The sequence below is a fragment of the Podarcis melisellensis genome (genome assembly GCF_964234715.1).
Source record: "Podarcis melisellensis genome assembly, chromosome: 7".
In the NCBI taxonomy this organism is placed as follows: Eukaryota; Metazoa; Chordata; class Lepidosauria; order Squamata; family Lacertidae; genus Podarcis; species Podarcis melisellensis.
Window position 1 is genome coordinate 2,062,526 of NC_138539.1, and position 20,162 is coordinate 2,082,687.

Genomic DNA, 20,162 nt, shown 5'->3' on the forward strand with positions numbered 1-20,162 from the left:
CGAACAGCCGACCTTCTGATCGGCAAGTCCTAGGCTCTGTGGTTTAACCCACAGAGCTACCCGCATCTCTCATGCAGCACAAACTAGGGAACTCGCTCAGCATCCTAGATGGATGTAAAAGAGGAGGAGACAAATTCATGGAGGAGGTGGCTATAGCAAGACAGGAGAGAGGACCCTGGACCTGGTCCTCAAATCCTGCTTGCTGGTTTCCTGACAGAGGCATCTTTTCAGTGAGAAAAGGATGTGGGGACTAGACAGGCCACTGGCCTGATCCAGCGGTTTCTTCTTACGCCCTTCTCCCCTCTCACGCCACTAGTGCAACTGTTCGTGTCACGCTGCACTTCCCACGTGCCCCCGGAAACAGCTTAAGGCCAGCATCTGGTGCTGCTGCACGGAATCAATAACTAACAGCAGCTGAGATTTGAGATGCTGAACGGAGGCTGAGGGGTGACAATGGGGGGGGGGGGGAGAAAGAAACTGACGGCTTCAAATGAGTCAGAGAAATGACCTGGAACAGGGAAGGCAACAGCGGACGTGCAGAAGCAGTAGCTGTATGAGGGGACCCAAGCAGAGAGGGGAAGGGGAAGAAATGTGTGTATATTATTACATCGGGAGACAGAACGAAAGAGCCTCCTGGATCAAGCCTATGGCCTGTCTAGTCCAGCATCTCACAGCGGCCAACCAGATTCCTGTGGGGAACAAGAACAGAAGCACTCTCCCCTCCAGCAACTGGTACTTGGAGGCATTGCTGCGGAGAAGGACCACATAGGTATCCTGTCGAGTAGCCATCGGCAGCCTTCTCCTCTGACACAAATTTGTCCAATCCTCTTTTAAGGCCATCTAAGTTGGTGGCCGGGACGCGGGTGGCGCTGTGGGTTAAACCACAGAGCCTAGGACTTGCCAATCAGAAGGTTGGCGGTTTGAATCCCCGCGACTGGGTGAGCTCCCGTTGCTTTGTCCCAGCTCCTGCCAACCTAGCAGTTCGAAAGCATGTCAAGTGCAAGTAGATAAATAGGTACCGCTCCGGCGGGAAGGTAAACGACGTTTCCGTGCGCTGCTCTGGTTCACCAGAAGCGGCTTAGTCATGCTGGCTGCATGACCAGTAAAGCGAGATGAGCACCGCAACCCCAGAGTCGGTCATGACTGGACCTAATGGTCAGGGGTCCTTTTACCTTTTTAAGTTGGTGGCTGGTCTGGTGGGAGCCATCACAGAGAAGGCCCTGGCCCTGGTGGGGGATAATCTGACTTCCTTAGGGCCCGGCACCTCTAAACTATGATTAATCATGGACCTTAAGGTCCTCTGCGGGGGACACCAGGAGAGGCGGTCATGTAAGTACGATTCAAGCACGAGCAATTCTCCCCTCGGAGACCCCCGGCAACTGCCACTCGGAAGCAGTGCTTCCTCCAGCTGTGCGGGCGAACCATCGCTAGCAAGGCTGGTAGCCACCCATAGACAGGCACAGAGCCATGGGAAGGTGGTGCGTGTGTAACAGTGATGGATGGGAGAACACAGCGAAGAGCCAAGAAAGAGCAGGCAAAGAAAAGAAGACAACACGTTTTGCAGAAGATAAATCTCCCTAAGATGATTCGCCTTGGTAGCTAAATGGGATCGCTGCATTCAGAAGCCGGGCATCTCTGCGTGCCAGATGTGAAGGTCACATGATCTCACAACGCCATCACCTAGGAACAGGGGTACCTGGCCTTAGACCAGGCCAGACTATTTGTGCCTGGGGCCCAGTGTCTTTTTCTTCAATATTTTTTTATTAGTTTTCCAGATTTATAACAAACATAAAAGAAAAACATTACCTTACAATATAAAAAAGAAGAAAAGAAAACAAACAAACATTTATCCTAACTGTTAAAATCCCACTTATTTTGTCATTTAAGGTCAAACTCATGCTGGCAGCTTCGAGAACACTGTCCCACCATCTTGTCCTCTGTCGTCCCCTTCTCCTTGTGCCCTCCATCTTTCCCAACATCAGGGTCTTTTCTCTTCTCATGTGGTGGCCAAAGTCTTGGAGCCTCAGCTTCAGGATCCGTCCTTCCAGTGAGCACTCAGGGCTGATTTCCTTCAGAATTGAGAGGTTTGATCTTCTTGCAGTCCATGGGACACTCTGGTCCTAAACCTCTGCTGCCTTGAGGGATATCAGCTGCCTTGAGTGTATCTTAAGAAGTGTGCATGCACACGAAAGCTCATACCAATAACAAACTTAGCTGGTCTCTAAGGTGCTACTGGAAGGAATTTTTTTATCTTGTTTCGACACAGGCTTACAGGTAGTGATGGGATTCCGTGCCAGGGACTGGCAGGAGGCTGCTGAGTGTGTGCCAGGGGAAGAGGGACTGGTGCCTAACTCAGGAGAAGGGGAGGGGGTCAGTGATTTGGGAGGAACTGTTCCCACCAGGAAGCAAGAGTCAGAGGCAGTTGCTGTTGCTGCAATCGCTCCCTAAAGCGCGGACCTGGAAATACTAGAAGATGCTCAACTGGCACGCCTAGGTCTCCAGAGCTGCAGCAGCAAATGAGTTCTCTTTGATAATAAAGAGTTAACCATCTGGCATGGGAAGGGCCGGCCTTGGCATTTCTCCCCCCATTGCCCCCCATCCAGCAGATTCCTCCCTTTATAAGTTGGGACTGAGGCTCTTCCATCCCCGGGCAGAGGAGAGGATGAAGCACTGAGGTGGCTGCTGTTTCCAAGAGACACCCTGATGGCGCTGTCTCCAGCTCTCAGAACCACCAACCCATTGCACAACTGGGCACCCTCAAAAATGTGTCTGGGGAGAGGGAAGGCCATGACTATTGCCATTCTTTGACATCAATGCCAAGGTTGGAGAGGACCGGTCTCTGAGCATGTTCAGTGTGTGTAGAATATAGTCCTCATAGGACTAGTATTCTACACTATCCTTCAAGACTGCTTGGGGAGAGGCTGGAGGAGCTGGCACACCTTTATATTTCCCATTTGCCCAATGTGACCTTCAGTCTGCGGTAGTTAAAAACATATATTAAATCTTGATCACTAAAATATAACCTAAAATTGTCATTTAAAACCTTAATCATTGTTGAATCTGAGGAATCCCAGCCTGCACAGGAGTCCCCACCTCCAGAATCAGCTGAGCCAGGGCCTGAAGGGTCCTCACCTGTGCTGGGTCCTCAGGTGCAGGCATCAGCTGAGTCTGCTCTGGCTCCTGAGGTGATGGAGGGCCCATTGCCTGCAGGTGCTCCACTCTCAGCCCCGTCAGGGGAAGAGGAGGTTGCCTCTGGGTCCGGTAACCCTCCAGCCTCTCCTGAGCTACAGAGGCTCAGGGCAGAGAGGCGGAGGGAACTAAGTTCCCGCAGGAGGAGTGCTCGCCTCCAGGCCAGGAGAGGCGAGTCACCTGAGGATCGGGGCCGCCCTATGCCTCAGGGCAGATAAAAGCCGGCCAGCCCCAGTCCCAAGAGCAACATTGTTGGTTGTTAGTTCTTGCCTGAACCCTGTCCTGCTTTCCTGCCTGAGCTCCTGACCCACCCTGTTTCCCTGCTTGCAAGCCTGTTCCTGACTTCACCCGACTCCCTGACCTGCACCCAGCTTCAGCTACTACGGACTGCCTCCTCCTTGCACCTTTGACCACGGCCCGGACTTGGACCTCGCCTCTCGGGTAACCCACGGGACCAGGACAGTGGCGTTTGTTTCTCCTTTGGAAATGAGGCACAGCAGAAAGTGCAGTGTCTTCATCATATACGGTCTATTTACACATATATGCAACCTGAGACTACAATAGATGGGCTCAAAGAATTACACTCCAGCCTTGGATCAAAAAATAAATCAAGCATGGCTCTGTGTCTCTCTGCTCAGCTTGCCGCGCTTAACAGAGTGACACTTTTTTTCTGCTAACTATCTCTTAATGGAAGGAGGGGCTTACCCCCATCTGCTCATCATCCAGCACAGAGTATCTGCTTTGTTAATCGCCCATTTCCTTCCCTTTATTCTCTTCTCTCAAGCAATTTCCAGAACACTGAAAAACTGGTTCAGCTTGTATTTTGGCACTGCTAAATTCAGCGCCTGGCAGCCCATCTTAATACTCCAAGCACTGATTTCACATTGCCTTGCTGAAACACCCTAAGAGGCTGCCTTATTCTGAATAAGCTGAGCCTTGGTCCTCAGCTGATATGCCGCTCTGCCACTCTCAGGGATAACTGCAGCATGGCTGAGAAGGCACAGGTGTGAGATTTCTGCAAGGGTGCTGCTGCTTTGGGCGGGATGTCCGTGGCGAATCCATAGCCCGAAGAGACGGAAGACACAAAGGCACCAGAATTGGGAGCATGGACCATAGTAGGAAGCGCAGCCGTGAGGCTCGGCGGAGCATCTGTCCAGAGCCCTTGATTGGACCCGGCACAACTATTGCGATAGGTCCCCGCTTAGCCCAGCAGCCTGCAGGGACAATGTGGAAACAGCAGCTGTGCCCCAATTACCAATGGAAGAATATATGGGACATTTTGGGAAGCCCTACAAGCTGTTGTCCTCTTAAATGCTCAGGCAGGACGGCCTGTACAAGACTAATCCCATCTCTTGCGGGGGCTTAATTAGTGCCAGCGCCTTCTGTCAAGAGCTTGAGTGTAACCTTCAACGCCTTCCTTTCCATGGAGGCGCGGGTTGCAGCCACAGCAAAGGTGGCATTTTTCCATCTCCGCCGTATCAAGCAGTTGGTCCCTTACCTTTCTCGCCCTGATCTTGCCACTCTGATCCATGCGACGGTCACCTCCAGGCTTGATTATTGTAACTCGCTCTACGTGGGGCTGCCCTTGAAGCTGACCCAGAAACTCCAGCGGGTGCAGAATGCCACAGTAAGACTCCTTACGGGGTCCTTGCTGTGGGAGCACATTCATCCAGTGCTTTACCAACTGCACTGGCTCCCGATTGAGTACAGGGTCAGGTTTAAGGTGTTGGTTTTGAACTTTAAAGCCCTATGCGGCCTAGGACACTCGTACCTACGGGACCACCTCTCCTGGTCTGCCCCGCGGAGGACCTTAAGGTCCATATATAGCAACACTTTGGAAGTCCCGAGCCTCAAGGAGGTTAGATTGGTCTCAACTAGGGCCAGGCCTTTTCAGCACTGGCCCCGACTTGGTGGAACGCTCTGTCCCAAGAGACTAGGGCCCTGCGGGACTTGACATCTTTCTGAAGGGCCTGCAAGACAGAGCTATTCCGCCTGGCCTTTGGTTTGGACTCAGTCTGACCCTTACGTTTCCCTCCCCTTATGGTTTTGATCTATGGGCTACTTTTAAAATGAGGCTGCATTTTAAATTGCATTTTAACTTGTATTTTAAATTGGGTTTTTTTCCACATATTGTTTTTACTGTAATTTTACTGGTGTTAGCCGCCCTGAGCCCGGCTCTGGCCGGGGAATAAATTAAATTTATTATTATTATTATTATTATTATTATTATTATTATTATTATTAGGCTGGGGTGCTTGAAATGCCAACACAGGAACCAGAAACTGAAGTGTGGAGAGGACCACACTGGTTATTCTGTCAAGAGGAAAATGAAATACTACATTGAATACATAGAGACCACAAGGGCTGACAGTTTCCTTTATATATTTGACAGCCCACTCAGCTGCCTCACTTTGCCTAACGGTAGGGCCAGCAGATGCACATGCTGGGGTCTTTTTTTTGATTCCTGGGGATCATGTCCCACAGCACCCCTGCTTCCTCAGGTGCAAATGGAGCCGATGAGCTGAAGAGGACCAGCAACCCCACCAAATGAAGGGAAGCACAGACAGTTCAAAAAGTTCCTTTTACTCTTGCCACCTGTGGACCAGCTCGTTCCCCTTGTCATTGTTCGTCTGTGCCAGCCTCTGGACGCCGGTTCGAGATTGTCTCTGGCTGGAGATTTCTCCCCAAATCAAGATGCAGCCACTGCCTCGGAGGAGACTGTCAGAGACTTAAAAGAGCGTCAAAAGTGGTTCCCTTGAGGAAAGCCAAGAAGGGAAAAGGTCCTCAGGGACAGGACAGGCAGAGCGTTGGTGGTGGTGGAGACGGGGAAGGAGAAGAGCGGGGCTTGTTTCTAAAAAAAGGCAGGTACACGCTGTTTCTAAAAAAAGGAAAGCGGATCAATTGTTCCCTGTGGCCACCGAGGAAACAGGATCGAGTGACAGAGAAGGAGGACTGAGAGAAATTACACAGCAGGAGGAAGTCAGCTTTGATAAGGACATCACAGCAGGATCAGTCCCAAAGGAGGGGGGCATAAGAACATGAGGAGAGCACTGCTGCGTCAGGACAATGGCCCTTCTAGCCATGCATCCTGTTCTCTTTTTTTAAAAAAATGCTTTTTATTGGTGTTTCATTTAATACAAACAAAACACAGTAAAATTCAACTATCATCTACCCACATTCTTTCCCCACACTCTGCTGAGCATTGACTTCCTTCTTTCCCTTCAACAGGTTTTCTTATGTCAGTTACTTTTTCCACCGTTTCTTATTGTATCCAATCCTATCTACATCGTAAGATTTATTTCAGTTCTGCCAGTCTTCAGATTTCTACAGTTATTATTTATGTACTCCAAAAATTTACGCCAATCTTTTTGGAATTTTGCTTCCTCCCAATTTTGGATTCTACAGTCAAAACAAAAAAAAATTATTCCAGTAGCACCTTAAAGACCAACTAAGTTAGTTCTTGGTATGAGCTTTCGTGTGCATGCACACTTCTTCAGATACACGAAAGCTCATACCAAGAACTAACTTAGTTGGTCTTTAAGGTGCTACTGGAAGAATTTTTTTTTTTTTGACTATGGCAGACCAACACGGCTACCTATCTGTAATTGGATTCTACAGGTCCGTTTTGCTAGTTCCGCGTAATCAACCATCTTCGTCTGCCTCTACTCCTCTATTGTTGGTAATTCTGGTGCTTTCCATTTTGGGGCTAAAAAGGTGCCCAGCATCGTGTTCTCACAGAGGCCAACCGGATGTCTGCCAGCAGGATTTGAACACAAGAGCAGCACTCTCCTCAACTGCAGTTCAGAAGCATTGCTGCCTCCAACTGTGGAGGGAGATCACAGCCATCTTGGCTAGGAGCCATCAGTAGCGCTCTCCTTCTCCATGAATTTGTCTCATCCTCTTTTAAAGCCAGGGCCAGGGCCTTCTCAGTGGTGGCTCCGACCTGGTGGAATGTTCTGTCCCAGGAGACCAGGGCCCTTCAGGATGTAACCTCCTTCTGCAGGGCCTGTAAGACAGAGCTATTCCACCTGGCTTTCCATTTGAATTTAGCCTGATCTTTTATTCCCCTTCCTTCCCTCCCTCTCCCTTTTTATGAAGATCACCCGCTCTGAGACCCCACAGCTAATTCTCCCCTGGTCTCCTCACTGGCCCAAATAGGACTAACTTAGCCAGCTAGCCCATCTAATGTTTATTGGATGGATTTCCCCCCTAAATTGATTTTTGAATTCTGAATTTATTGTTATTCCCGTTTTATACTGTATTTTATGCTGTTTTTTGCATCAATTAAGTGTTTTAAATTTGTTGTTAGCTGCCCTGAGCCCGGTTTTCTGAATTGGGAAGGGCGGGGTATAAATAATAATTATTATTATATTATTCAAGCTGGCGGTCATCAGCGTCTCCTGAGGCAGTGAGTTCTACAGTGTAACTATACAGTGTGTGAAGGACTTTTATCTGTTCTGAATCTTCCAGCATTCAGTTCCATGGGAGTCCCCTCAGCCTGTGCTCTCAATCTCCCATTATTATTATTATTATTATTATTATTATTTGTATACCACCCTTCATCCGAATATCTTAGGGCGGTTCACAAGATGAAAAGACAGGATAAAAGCACAAGCTAAATACAGTGGTACCTCAGGTTACATACGCTTCAGGTTACATATGCTTCAGGTTACAGACTCCGCTAACCCAGAAATAGTACCTCGGGTTAAGAACTTTGCTTCAGGATGAGAACAGAAATTGTGCTCCGGCAGCGCAGCAACAGCAGGAGGCCCCTTTAGCTAAAGTGGTGCTTCAGGTTAAGAACAGTTTCAGGTTAAGTACAGACCTCCGGAACAAATTAAGTACTTAACCCAAGGTACCACTGTAGTGACAACCAAAGGAAATCAAGACAAAGCTTGCCAAGGGGGAGAGACCACTGGATGCAAGATTTGAGTTGTCCCGTTTCCTACATCCTCTCCCATCCTAGATGCTCAGACAGCACCTTGTTGTTCATCAGGTGCTCCAGAAAAGCAACGCAGGGCGACTCGCTTGTGAGCTTCCATCCTGGTTATCTGGCTGGTCACTGCTGGAAACAGAAGGCCAAGCAGCGCAGTTCTTATAAATCACCCTTACCAGCTTTATTTTTCTTTGATTGCAGCCCCTGCCAAGCCTCTGCCGGCCAGCCTGACCTTTCCATCCATTACCCAAAGTGCCTGGACGACGTCATAAATCCTTTGAAGAGCATCAATCTTTCTCCGAGCCAGGCAACGTTGTGCAACGTACCGCTTAAGGAATCGCTCATGTGGGCGGGAAGACTGTTTTCGGTCGGGAATTCCAAATCAACATTAGGAATACAGTCGTACCTCAGGTTAAGTTCTTAATTTGTTCCGGAGGTCTGTACTTAACCTGAAACTGTTCTTAACCTGAATCACCACTTTAACTAATGGGGCCTCCCGCTGCCGCCAGGCTGCTGGAGCACAATTTCTGTTCTCATCCTGAAGCAAAGTTCCTAACCTGAAGCACTATTTCTGGGTTAGCGGAGTCTATAACCTGAAGCGTATGTAACCTGAAGCGGTTACAGTGAGGTACCACTGTAACTTTCTGATGGCGAGAGCTGTCCGAAAAGCTGCCTTGGAAGGCGGTGGACTTCCTTGGAGTTTTTTAAAAGAGTATTTGGGTGGACAACCATCAAGGATTCTTCAGGTGTAATTGCTGCAACTAATCTACATACAACTAATCCAGAATGTGGCAGCGAGACTGCTGACTGAGAGCAGCCGCCAAGACCACATAACACCGGTTTTGAAAGACCTTCATTGGCTCCCAGGACGTTTCCGAGCACAATTCAAAGTGTTGGTGCTGACCTTGAAAGCCCTAAATGGTCTCGGTTCAATATACCTGAAGGAGCGTCTCCACCTCCATCGTTCTGCCCGGACACTGAGGTCCAATGCTGAGGGCCTTCTGGTGGTTCCCTCACTGTGAGAAGCAAAGCTACAGGGAACCAGGCAGAGGGCCTTCTCAGTGGTGGCTCCCGTCCTGTGGAACGCCCTCCCATCAGATGTCAAAGAGAACAACAACTACCAGATTTTTAGAAGACAACTGAAGGCAGCCTTGTTTAGGGAAGCTTTTAATGTTTAATAGGTTATTGTATTTTAGTGTTCTGTTGGAAGCCGCCCAGAGTGGCTGGGTAAGCCCAGCCAGATGGGTGGGGTATAACTTATTATTATTATTATTATTATTATTATTATTATTATTATTATTATTATTTATTATTACTGCAGGGGGTTGGACTAGATGAGCCTTGGGATCTCTTAGGTAAAGATAAAGGGACCCCTGACCATTAGGTCCAGTCATGGCCGACTCTGGGGTTGCGCTGCTCATCTCACTTTACTGGCCGAGGGAGCTGGTGTACAGCTTCCGGGTCATGTGGCCAGCATGACTAAGCCACTTCTGGCGAACCAGAGCAGCGCACAGAAACGCCGTTTCCCTTCCCGCCGGAGCGGTACCTATTTATCTACTTGCACTGGTGTGCTTTTGAACTGCTAGGTTGGCAGAAGCAGGGACCGAGCAACGAGAGCTCACCCCGTCAGGGGGATTCGAACCTCAGCTCTGTGGTTTAACCCACAGCACCACCCGTGTCTGGGATCTCTTACAGACCTACAGAATTCTGAGTTTCAAAGGCCCTCCTGCTGGAGACCTTCCCTCGTGGCTTGTGCCACGTGCACTAATTAGCAGACGGAGAGAGCTGCCGCCACGTGGATTTTTTTTCCGCCTTGGGCTTCCCAATGAATGTCACGGGCATGCATGGGTAGTGGGGAGGACCCAAGGCCCCAGAGCAGCAGAGAGAAGGGTGCCTTTGAAGTCAGGAGCAAAAGGATGGCTTCATTAGGGTTGCCACGGCGATGAGCTCTCCTGCCTCTCCTCTTCCCACCCTCCAATTCCCACCGCCTCCTCCGCCTCCTGCATCTTGTCCAGAACCACTTTCCTGCTGCTGATGTTGCAGAGGCTGAAGCGGAGAAGCGAAACAGATGGAGAGAGACATAGGCAAGGATGTAAAAAGAGAGGGAAGAGGGACGTGCCTTGTTCCTGGCCGCGCAGCCTATTCCTTCCGGCCACGCTCCAGTGCGGTGTGTGTACTCGTGCGTGCAATTAAACACGGTCGGCCGCTGAGTGCTCCTTCCCTCCCCCCCGCACCGCTGTATTGATCAAGTGTCCGCGGCAGGGAGATAAAAGGGCACGGTTATGTTGCAATTAGCTCTGAAAGCATCATCAGGGCATCGATCCATTTGTCAATTAAGGATTTTGTTAAGCGGGCTGTTACAGTCACTGGGGAGGGGGCGTTCCGCACCCCGGTCTGGCTGCTGTAATCATTTGGTGCATCTTTCAAGCAGCACACAGTTAAACTATGGCCCTAACCACTGAGCCCCTTGGGCTTGCCGATCGGAAGGTCGGCGGTTCGAATCCCCGCGACAGAGTGAGCTCCCGTTGCTCTGTCCCAGGTCCTGCCAACCTAGCAGTTCGAAAGCATACCAGTGCAAGTAGATAAAGAGGTACCACTGTGGCGGAAAGGTCAATGGCGTTTCTGTGTGCTCTGGTTTCCATCACAGTGTTCCGTTGTGCCAGAAGCGGTTTAGTCCTGCTGGCCACATGACCCGGAAAGCTGTCAGTGCACAAACGCCGGTTCCCTCGGCCTGAAAGCGAGATGAGTGCCACAACCCCAGAGTCGCCTTTGACTGGACTTATCCGTCCAGGGGTCCGTTACCTTTACCTTTTCCCTCACACTGTTGACCGTACTAACCAAATACGTGCAAAAACCAATAAAAATTATATATGTATAAAACTATTGATGTACAACCAAACATCTGATAAGACAGGAGACAACAAAGTCACTGAAGATTACTGAGCCATCTAGACTTGGCTATTTGAATCAGAAAAGCCAAGCCTGCAAGTGTTACAAGATTCTTCAGCAGGTGTGTGTTGTACAGGGCTCTGCAACACCAACACCAACACACACACACACACACACACACACACAGAGGGCAGCTCCCCTGGTACCAACTATCCCAGCCCGACAATCAACGGGGTGGTGCTGCTTGTTGCCTGGTTGGCGCTGACCAGTGACGGGGCCTTCTTGGTGGTGGCCTCCCAGTCCTGGAATGCCTTGCCTAGTGCACTGTGTCTGTTTTTCTCATTATTAACATTCCACATGGAGATACAAAGCATTCCTGTCACCCAGAGCTTTCATAGCTGAAGAGATACTGCTCCTGGCAACCTTGATTATAAGTAAAAAACCTCAGAGCAATTTCCAAAGTATGTGACTTTTAAAAAAAGGGTTGCTTTTTAAAGAAATTATTTAGATCTTTTCATTTTATGTTTGTGTTGCTGCCCAGCCCTGTGCTCCTTTGGAAGGAGGAGCACAGTAGGAATTTAATTAAAAGAAATAAAACCGCGACAGAAACCTCTCCCACCGGCTTTCCGAGAGAGACCAGCTGCCAGGGCCTTTCTGTAGAAGCCTTTAAAACAAAAACAAAAAAACCTGTTTAAAGCATGCTTTTGCTTCCCCCACCAGCACTTTTATGCTGATCACAAACTCTCTGGCTGTTGCCCTGCAATTATTTCATTTTTGGTTCCTCTTGTTTTTTTTTACCCTCATCCATTTTATGCAAATGGTGACCATGGATGGTTTTGTTACTTGCCTGGAGGCATTTTTAAAAGATGAATTATAGGCCCTTCTTCGTCAGCTCTTTACTGCCACTGAAAATTAACATTCTCTTTCTGGTTCCTTTTTCATGTTCCATTAGGCACACTGAGCAAACAAGTTTTGCCAGACATTTGAGGTTTAGACATAACACCATTCTCACAATTAGCAGCTGTGTGGACGCATACTGTATATTTATATATAATCAGCAAATTCAGGGGGGTAGGGGGCAGCCCACGATGGTCCTAATCTGGATCAAGGCCTGTACCGCAAGTGTAACTAACAGGCACAGGCCCTGATCCAATTTAGGACCATTGTGAGTGTTATGTACTGAGTTGAATAGGATCCAGAATGCAGCAGTCTGATTGGTCCTAGAAGCAATAGGATCCAGAATGCAGCAGTCTGATTGGTCCTAGAACAGTAGGATCCAGAATGCAGCAGTCTGATTGGTCCTAGAACAATAGGATCCAGAATGCAGCAGTCTGATTGGTCCTGGAACAATAGGATCCAGAATGCAGCAGTCTGATTGGTCTTAGAACAATAGGATCCAGAATGCAGCAGTCTGATTGGTTCTAGAACAATAGGGTCCAGAATGCAGCAGTCTGATTGGTCCACAGGAGCCACCCAATCCAACTCCAGGTGGAAGTGAATCCGCAACCTGATTGGCCTACAGGAGAATCCCGGAATGAGCCAATCACGTGGGGCCCATTGTGTAAATAATGTATATAAAGCAGACATTCTGGGGGAACTTCCATTTCTCCTCACCACTATGAGCTGAATAAAGAGCATGAAATCCACACTTGACTCCGAGTATATTTCAATGAGCTGTCCCCTACTCCCCTGAAATTGCTAATTGTGGGCATATCAGTGGGTTGGACTAGATGACCCTGGGGTCCCTTCCAACTCTACTCTTGACGTCATCTCTTTCTTGGTCCTCCCTGCATTGGATTGCCTGCTGCTCTTCTCCTTCCCAGATATACAAATCTCCTTTTCTTGTGATTGGCATAATCAACCGGAGCCAAAGGCTTTACATATTCCCCCCCCCCCTTTTTTTACTGTAATTTTTAATGCTGTTTTTATTGATTTAGGCTTGGTGGAAAGTTGATGGGAAATCATTTTATAAATGTTACAAATTAAATGCATGGATAAATCATGCTAGCCTGTCCAAGAGACAGAGGGAAAAACCCCAAATTCTATTGACCTCTATATCTTGAGATGCAACAAATGCCAAGTTATACGATGCTGCCTGTGCTTGTTATATTTTGAAAAATAAAAATATTGTTAAGGTGAGAAAAAGAAAGTAGCTTGGGATCCACTCCTAGCACTGCATGTTGTTGTTGTTGTTGAGTCGTTTAGTCGTGTCCGCCTCTTCGTGACCCCCTGGACCAGAGCACGCCAGGCACTCCTGTCTTCCACTGCCTCCCGCAGTTTGGTCCGACTCATGTTTGTAGCTTCGAGAACACTGTCCCACCATCTCGTCCTCTGTCGTCCCCTTCTCCTTGTGCCCTCCATCTTTCCCAACATCAGGGTCTTTTCCAGGGAGTCTTCTCTTCTCGTGAGGTGGCCAAAGTCTTGGAGCCCAGCTTCAGGGTCTGTCCTTCCAGTGAGCACTCAGGGCTGATTTCCAGCACCATAATTCAAAAGCATCAATTCTTCAGCGATTAGCCTTCTTTATGGTCCAGCTCTCACTTCCATACATCACTGCTGGGAAAACCATAGCTTGAACTATACGGACCTTTGTTGGCAAGGTGATGTCTCTGCTTTTTAAGATGCTGTCTAGGTTTGTCATTGCTTTTCTCCCAAGAAGCAGGCGTCTTTTAATTTCGTCCATGGTGTCACGAAGAGTCGGACACGACTAAACGACTAAACAACAACAAGGATTGTGCACTTATCTCACTCTATAGGCAGGGAGCCAGCGCTGTCCGCAGACACTTCCGGGTCACGTGACCAGCGTGACAAGGGACGGGAGTGCACCCCGCCGCGGGGATTTGAACCACCGACCATGCGATTGGCAAGTCCTAGGTGCTGAGGTTTTACCCACAGCGCCACCCGCGTCCCTAGCATGTCACAAATGGGGGGGGGTATAAAAGGGGCGTGGGTGGTGCTGTGGTCTAAACTTGCCAATCAGAAGGTCGGCAGTTTGAATCCCTGCGACAGGTGAGCTCCCGTTGCTTGGTCCCTGCTCCTGCCAACCTAGCAGTTCGAAAGCATGTCCAAGTGCAAGTAGATAAATAGGTACCACTCTGGCGGGAAGGTAAACGGCGTTTCCGGGCACTGCTCTGGTTTTGCCAGAAGCGGCTTAGTCATTCTGGCCACATGACCCGGAAGTTGTACGCCGGTCAGTAAAGTGAGATGAGCACTGCAACCCCAGAGTCATTCACGACTGGACTTAATTGTCAGGCGTCCCTTTACCTTTATCTATACAGTGCTACCTCGGGTTAATTCGTTCCGGAGGTTCGTTCTTAACCTGAAACTGTTCTTAACCTGAGACACCACTTTAGCTAATGGGGCCTCCAGCTGCTGCCGCGCCACCAGAGCACAATTTCTGTTCTCATCCTGAAGCAAAGTTCTTAACCCGAGGTTATATTTCTGGATTAGCGGAGTCTGTAACCTGAAGCGTCTGTAACCTGAAGCATCTGCAACCCGAGGTACCACTGTACAAGGGTTACACAAGTCCAACATTAGGCCATTTTCTCAGACCCCTTTCCCAACACCTCTTAAGTCCCCATTACCAAAAGAACAATAAAACTCTTGACATCTCCTTGCCCTCAGTCTGGAGACGGGCTTTCAGAACATTGGACTTGCTCAACTGCCTCTGCGGATGTCTGGTGTTGCCCCCCTGGTCGCTCCCTGGGTGGGGGGCCATGTCTGTTCTCTCACGCTTGGGGAATTATGGTGGGACGCCCTGTTCCTGCTGCCTACAGGACTTCCCGCTTCTTGGTTCACGGAGGGAGGTGGAGCCTGTTAACAGAGAAATCTGAGGTCTCCCTTGGACAAAAAACAAGGACACCAGCCAGGAATACCAGAGCAAAACAGCAGCCAGGAGGCTTGGTCTTTATGGAAGACTGTAGCGACAGGACTCCCACCTGCCACAAGGTGAAACAAAATGGAAGCCCCAACAAAAGAGCCCCCAAACTTTTATTAGCTGCTAATCCCCATGTTACACCCCCCAAACTACATCACTCATACATCACGGTTACATCATGAAAGGGGAGGTCTGGTGGCAGTAATCTGAGCATCCTGGACCCTGCCCCATGGTTCCCCTTGCCCTCCACCAAACACCCATCAAGTGTAACAAAAAATATATTTACATTTCCCTGTTTCCCAGCCAAGTTAATCCCACCCTTTTCCCTTCGTCTGGGTTTGTTATTTCTGGACTGGCTACCTGTCTGGCACTCAGGTATCAGGATGCCAGGGATTATCACTCAGGCAGAGGGGCTGCTGAGGAGCTGAGCTCACAGGTCTAGAGGAATTTCTGAAGTTTTCCCAGTGAGCCAGTACAGAGATACATTTATCAGAGAATTGTTAAATTTGGTATCGTGCAGCAGAGGCCCTTTGAATAGATAGGAAGAAACTGTGATGAAGTGCTTTGTGGGGACAAATCACAAAAGTCACAATAGTGATTGTGCTGGTTTTGGTAGTGGGCTGCATGTGCATGATATCTGCTGGAGGGGCAACCCCCCCAACCTATACATAACTTCCTGCAACAAGCCCAAATTCACCTTTCTTTAAGGGTTAAAATGGTGTTGGAATGAGGAGAGTTGGTTAAAGAATGGATTTTCTACGAATTTATAAAGCTGGGTATCTTCCCTGAGCTGTCAAGTCGAAAGGATACATCTCAGGCATAATATTTGTAACATTGTAACAACTTTAAAGATGTGCCCCCCAAGTCATTTCTGCAACAAGGGGGTTGGGCTAGATGACCCTTGGGGTCCCTTTCCAATTCTACAATTCTTCGGTTCTGTGATTAGGAGCTGAGATCCTCACTCCAGGGAGGGATGTGTGGTTGTGATCAAATGGTTGCCGAGTGCTTTGAAGATGAAAAAGCAGAGAGGGGGGCTGCCCCCTCTTTTCCCCGCGCAGCTCAGAGTTCCCCAAAGGTTTTGATGCAACGCTGGAAGGCGGCAACAACACAGAGACACTCTGCAGCTTTGGATTACGGCGCCCGGTTAATTAAACTCCTTCCCTTTGCTTTGCAACTGGGAATAGGCTAGGAGCCAGGCAAGCAAACTGGCTGAAAGGAAGTCTCTTCTGCAGGCTGGGAGAAGAGCTTTGCACTTTCAGCGAGTCACGGTTATGCCAGTATTTGTGCTGCAAAGGGCACGTCTTATTTCTGGTCCCCAACGCTCACGTTGTTAATGATGCACGTGAAAGCATTTTTCAAGGTTGTGGGTTCTCCTGTACAGTCGTACCTCATGTTAAGTTTGCTTCATGTTATGTTTTTTCAGGTTGCGTCCTGCGGCGACCCGGAATTACCAGAAAGGGTTACTTCTGGGTTTTGCTGCTCGCGCATGCGCAGTAGTACTAAATCGTGCTTTGCGCATGCGCGCATGCGCCAAATCAAGCTGCGCACCTGCGCTTAAGGTTGCGCTCCTTTCATGTTGCGAACGGGCCTCTGAAACAGATCCCGTTCGCAACCAGAGGTACCACTGTATTTTGTTAATGTGCTCCATGGTTTTCTAGTTTCAAACAAGATTGAGCCACGTTGCGAGACCCCAGGGTGCTGAACGGGGAGGGTGCAATTCCTTACATAAATAGAGTCAATGTTCTGTGAGCGTCCCCTGGCAGGAGCGATGTTCTCTGCGCGAGAGCTGCTCAAGGCTAGTGTGCATCGCCTGTCGACATGCTTCAAGGGCCAGCCGTCTCCACTGCAGTTAGCCTTGGTTTAAGATTTGCAGGACGAAGCTGTGTAAGCTTTGCACGTAGCAGATTGGGGTTTTCAAAAGCATCGCTGTCTTTGACCCCTTTCCCTCAGTGTGCCTTCATTCCTTGCGGCGCTCTGGTGGTGGTCTGGTTCAGGCGCATGCCTGGGAGCCCTTTGCCAAAGAGACACGCTGCTAAATATTTCCTTGGAGGCTTCCGGTAAAGGGGAAAAGAAATCTGTTGGGGGTGTTGCAAACAGAGGCAGAAATGTGGTTCCTTCCAGATGTTGGTTGACTGCAAATCCCAACATCCCTGGCCCTGCTAGCTGGTGCTTAGGGGATTTGTTATGAAAACAGAATCAAAGAAAACTGCCTGATGCTGAGACAGAGCACTATTGCACACACTGTTAGGAATTGAATCTGGAACCATCAATAGCCCTCTCCTCCACAAATTTGTCCAATCCTCTTTTAAGGCCATCTAAATGGGTGGCATAGGGACACGCATGGCGCCCTCCCATCACATGTCAAGGAAATAAACAACCACCTAACTTTTAGAAGACATCTGAAGGCAGCCCTGTTCAGGGAAGTTTTTAATGACTGATGTTTTAATGTATTTGTAATATTTTGTTGGAAGCTGCCCAGAATGGCTGGGGAAACCCAGCCACATGGGCAGGGTATAATAATAATAATAATAATAATAATAATAATAATAATAATAATAATGATGATGATGATGATGATGATGATGGTTCTAATAATAATAATAATAATAATAAAATATTATTATTATTATTATTAGAACCAGAAGGGATGCAGGTGGTGCTGTGGGTTAAACCACAGAGCCTAGGACTTGCCGATCAGAAGGTCGGCAGTTTGAATCCCCGTGATGGGGTGAGCTCCCGTTGCTCGGTCCCTGCTCCTGCAAACCTAGCAGTTTGAAAGCACGTTAAAGTGCAAGTAGATAAATAGGTACCGCTCTGGCGGGAGGGTAAATGGCGTTTCTATGCACTGCTCTGGTTCACCAGAAGCAGCTTAGTCATGCACATGACCCGGAAAAACTGTCTGTGGACAAACGCCGGCTCCCTTGGCCAGTAAAGCGCCGCAACCTCAGAGTTGGTCATGACTGGACCTAATGGCCAGGGGTCCCTTTACCTTTCCTAAGTCGGTGGCATAGGGTTACAGGTGGCGCTGTGGTCTAAGACTCTTGGGCTTGCCACTGAGACTCTTGGGCTTGCCGATCGGAAGGTTGGCAGTTCGAATCCCCACGATTGGGTGAGCTCCCATTGCTCAGTCCCAGCTCCTGCCCACGAAGCAGTTCGAAAGCACGTCAAAGTGCAAGTAGATAAATAGGTACCACTGCGGCGGGAAGGTAAACGGCGTTTCCTTGCGCTGCTCTGGTTTTGGTGTCCCGTTGTGCAAGAAGCAGCTTAGTCCTGCTGGGCACATGACCCGGAAGCTGTACACCGGCTCCCTCGTCCTATAGAGCGAGATGAGCGCCGCAACCCCAGAGTCATTCGCAACTGGGCCTAACAGTCATGGGTCCCTTTACCTTTAAGTTGGTGGCTGGTCAGAACTAGTCCTCCCAAGACTAATTAGGGAGAATAATTATTTTAAATTTGTTGTTAGCCGCCCTGAGCCTGGTTTTTGAACCGGGAAGTGAGGGGTATAAATAAAAAAAAATAGTACTACTACTACTAGTAGTAGTAAGCTGGCAGGTCCTATTGGCCAATCCAGAGGTCCAGATTTCCTCAGCACTGGGGATTTCCTCTGCCCACCCGCCTTGCAAATAATTATTCTCCCTAATTAGTCTTGGGAGGACTAGTTCGCTCTGTGCAGATACTGAACAGCAAAACTCCTTTCCATTTTGCCGTTCAGCTCTGCCTTTTAGGCCCGCTGAGGTTTCCCCTCTTTTCACCCGGCGCGATCTCCTAAAAGCATTAAATTGGATAAAAATAGTCAGCGGGGGGAAGAGGAGGGGAATCTCCATCTTGGGCAGCCCAGATACAATCCTGAGAAAGCCGCTGAGGATTTCGGTTCCCCGACTAGAGGCAGGATCCAGCTGAAACGCGGCAGGAAAAGGTCAGTCTCCAGATCGAAAGCTGTCAAGAAGGATCACATCCACCTATTAAAAGGGGATATCTAAAATTTCTCGGAGGAGGAAACCATAGTAAGTGTTGTTTCCCTGGGAACAGGAGAATGGCTGTATTTGGAAACAATTTCATTTTGTTGAAAGGCACCACCTGCCTTAAAAGATCTCCTGAGCTCCAGCGAAGGCATAGCTGGAAACGACCCCAATGAAACTTCTTTGGAAGTTTTCTCCACTGAGGTGATATGATAGTCATCTTCCGATATCTGAAGGGCTGGCACATGGAAGATGGAGCAAGCTTCTTTTCTGGTGCTCCAGAGCAGGTAAAGGTAAAGGGACGCCTGACCGTTAGGTCCAGTCGCGGACGACTCTGGGGTTGTGGTGCTCGTCTCGCTTTACTGGCCGAGGGAGCTGGCGTACAACTTCCGGGTCGTGTGGCCAGCATGACTAAGCCGCTTCCTGCGAACCAGAGCAGCGCATGGAAACGCCCTTTACCTTCCCGCCGGAGTAGTACCTATTTATCTACTTGCACATGATATGCTTTTGAACTGCTAGGTGGGCAAGAGCAGGGACCAAGCAACGGGAGCTCACCCCGTCGCAGGGATTCGAACCTTCTGATCGGCAAGCCCTAGGCTCTGTTGTTTAACCCACAGTGCCACCCGCTTACAATTCCATGAAATTATAAGGAAGGCAATCCCTGGGAGATGATATGTAATGCATTGAAAAAAAAATCTTAAAATGACATTGGTAAAGAAACCAGAAGCATTTTTGTTAGGGATTTTAGGACGAGACCTGCCAAGAAAAACCAAGAATCTATTTATGTATGCAACAACAGAGTCTTGTTAGCACAAGGATGGAAGAATGAGGAAACTCCAATGAAAGAACAATGGCAAGAAAAATTGATGAGTTATGCGGAATTGGCAAAGTTGACATATAAATTACGTGAGAAGGACAATCGTGACTTCAAGGAAGAAGGAACTGTTTACAGATTATCTAAAAAAACAACAAAATGAATTGGACTCCTTGGCAGGTTTTGAATAAACATACACAAATTTATTAGTAGAATATATGACAGATAAGGCAATGGTATGTACCATTTTTAACATGTAGGGAATAGTATGTGCTAACAAATCAGAGAGGGGAGCTAAGGGAAGTCTTTAGCGGGTGAGAGAGGGAGGGAAGGGGGGAATAAAAAAGGGGAGGAAATGTAATTGGTTATTTTGATTGATAATTTGTTTTGTTAAAATCATTTAATAAAAATATATTTATTTTTTTAAAAGGAAGGCAATCCCAACTAAACACCAGGAATAATTTACTGACAGTAAGAGTCATTCGACAGTGGAACAAATGA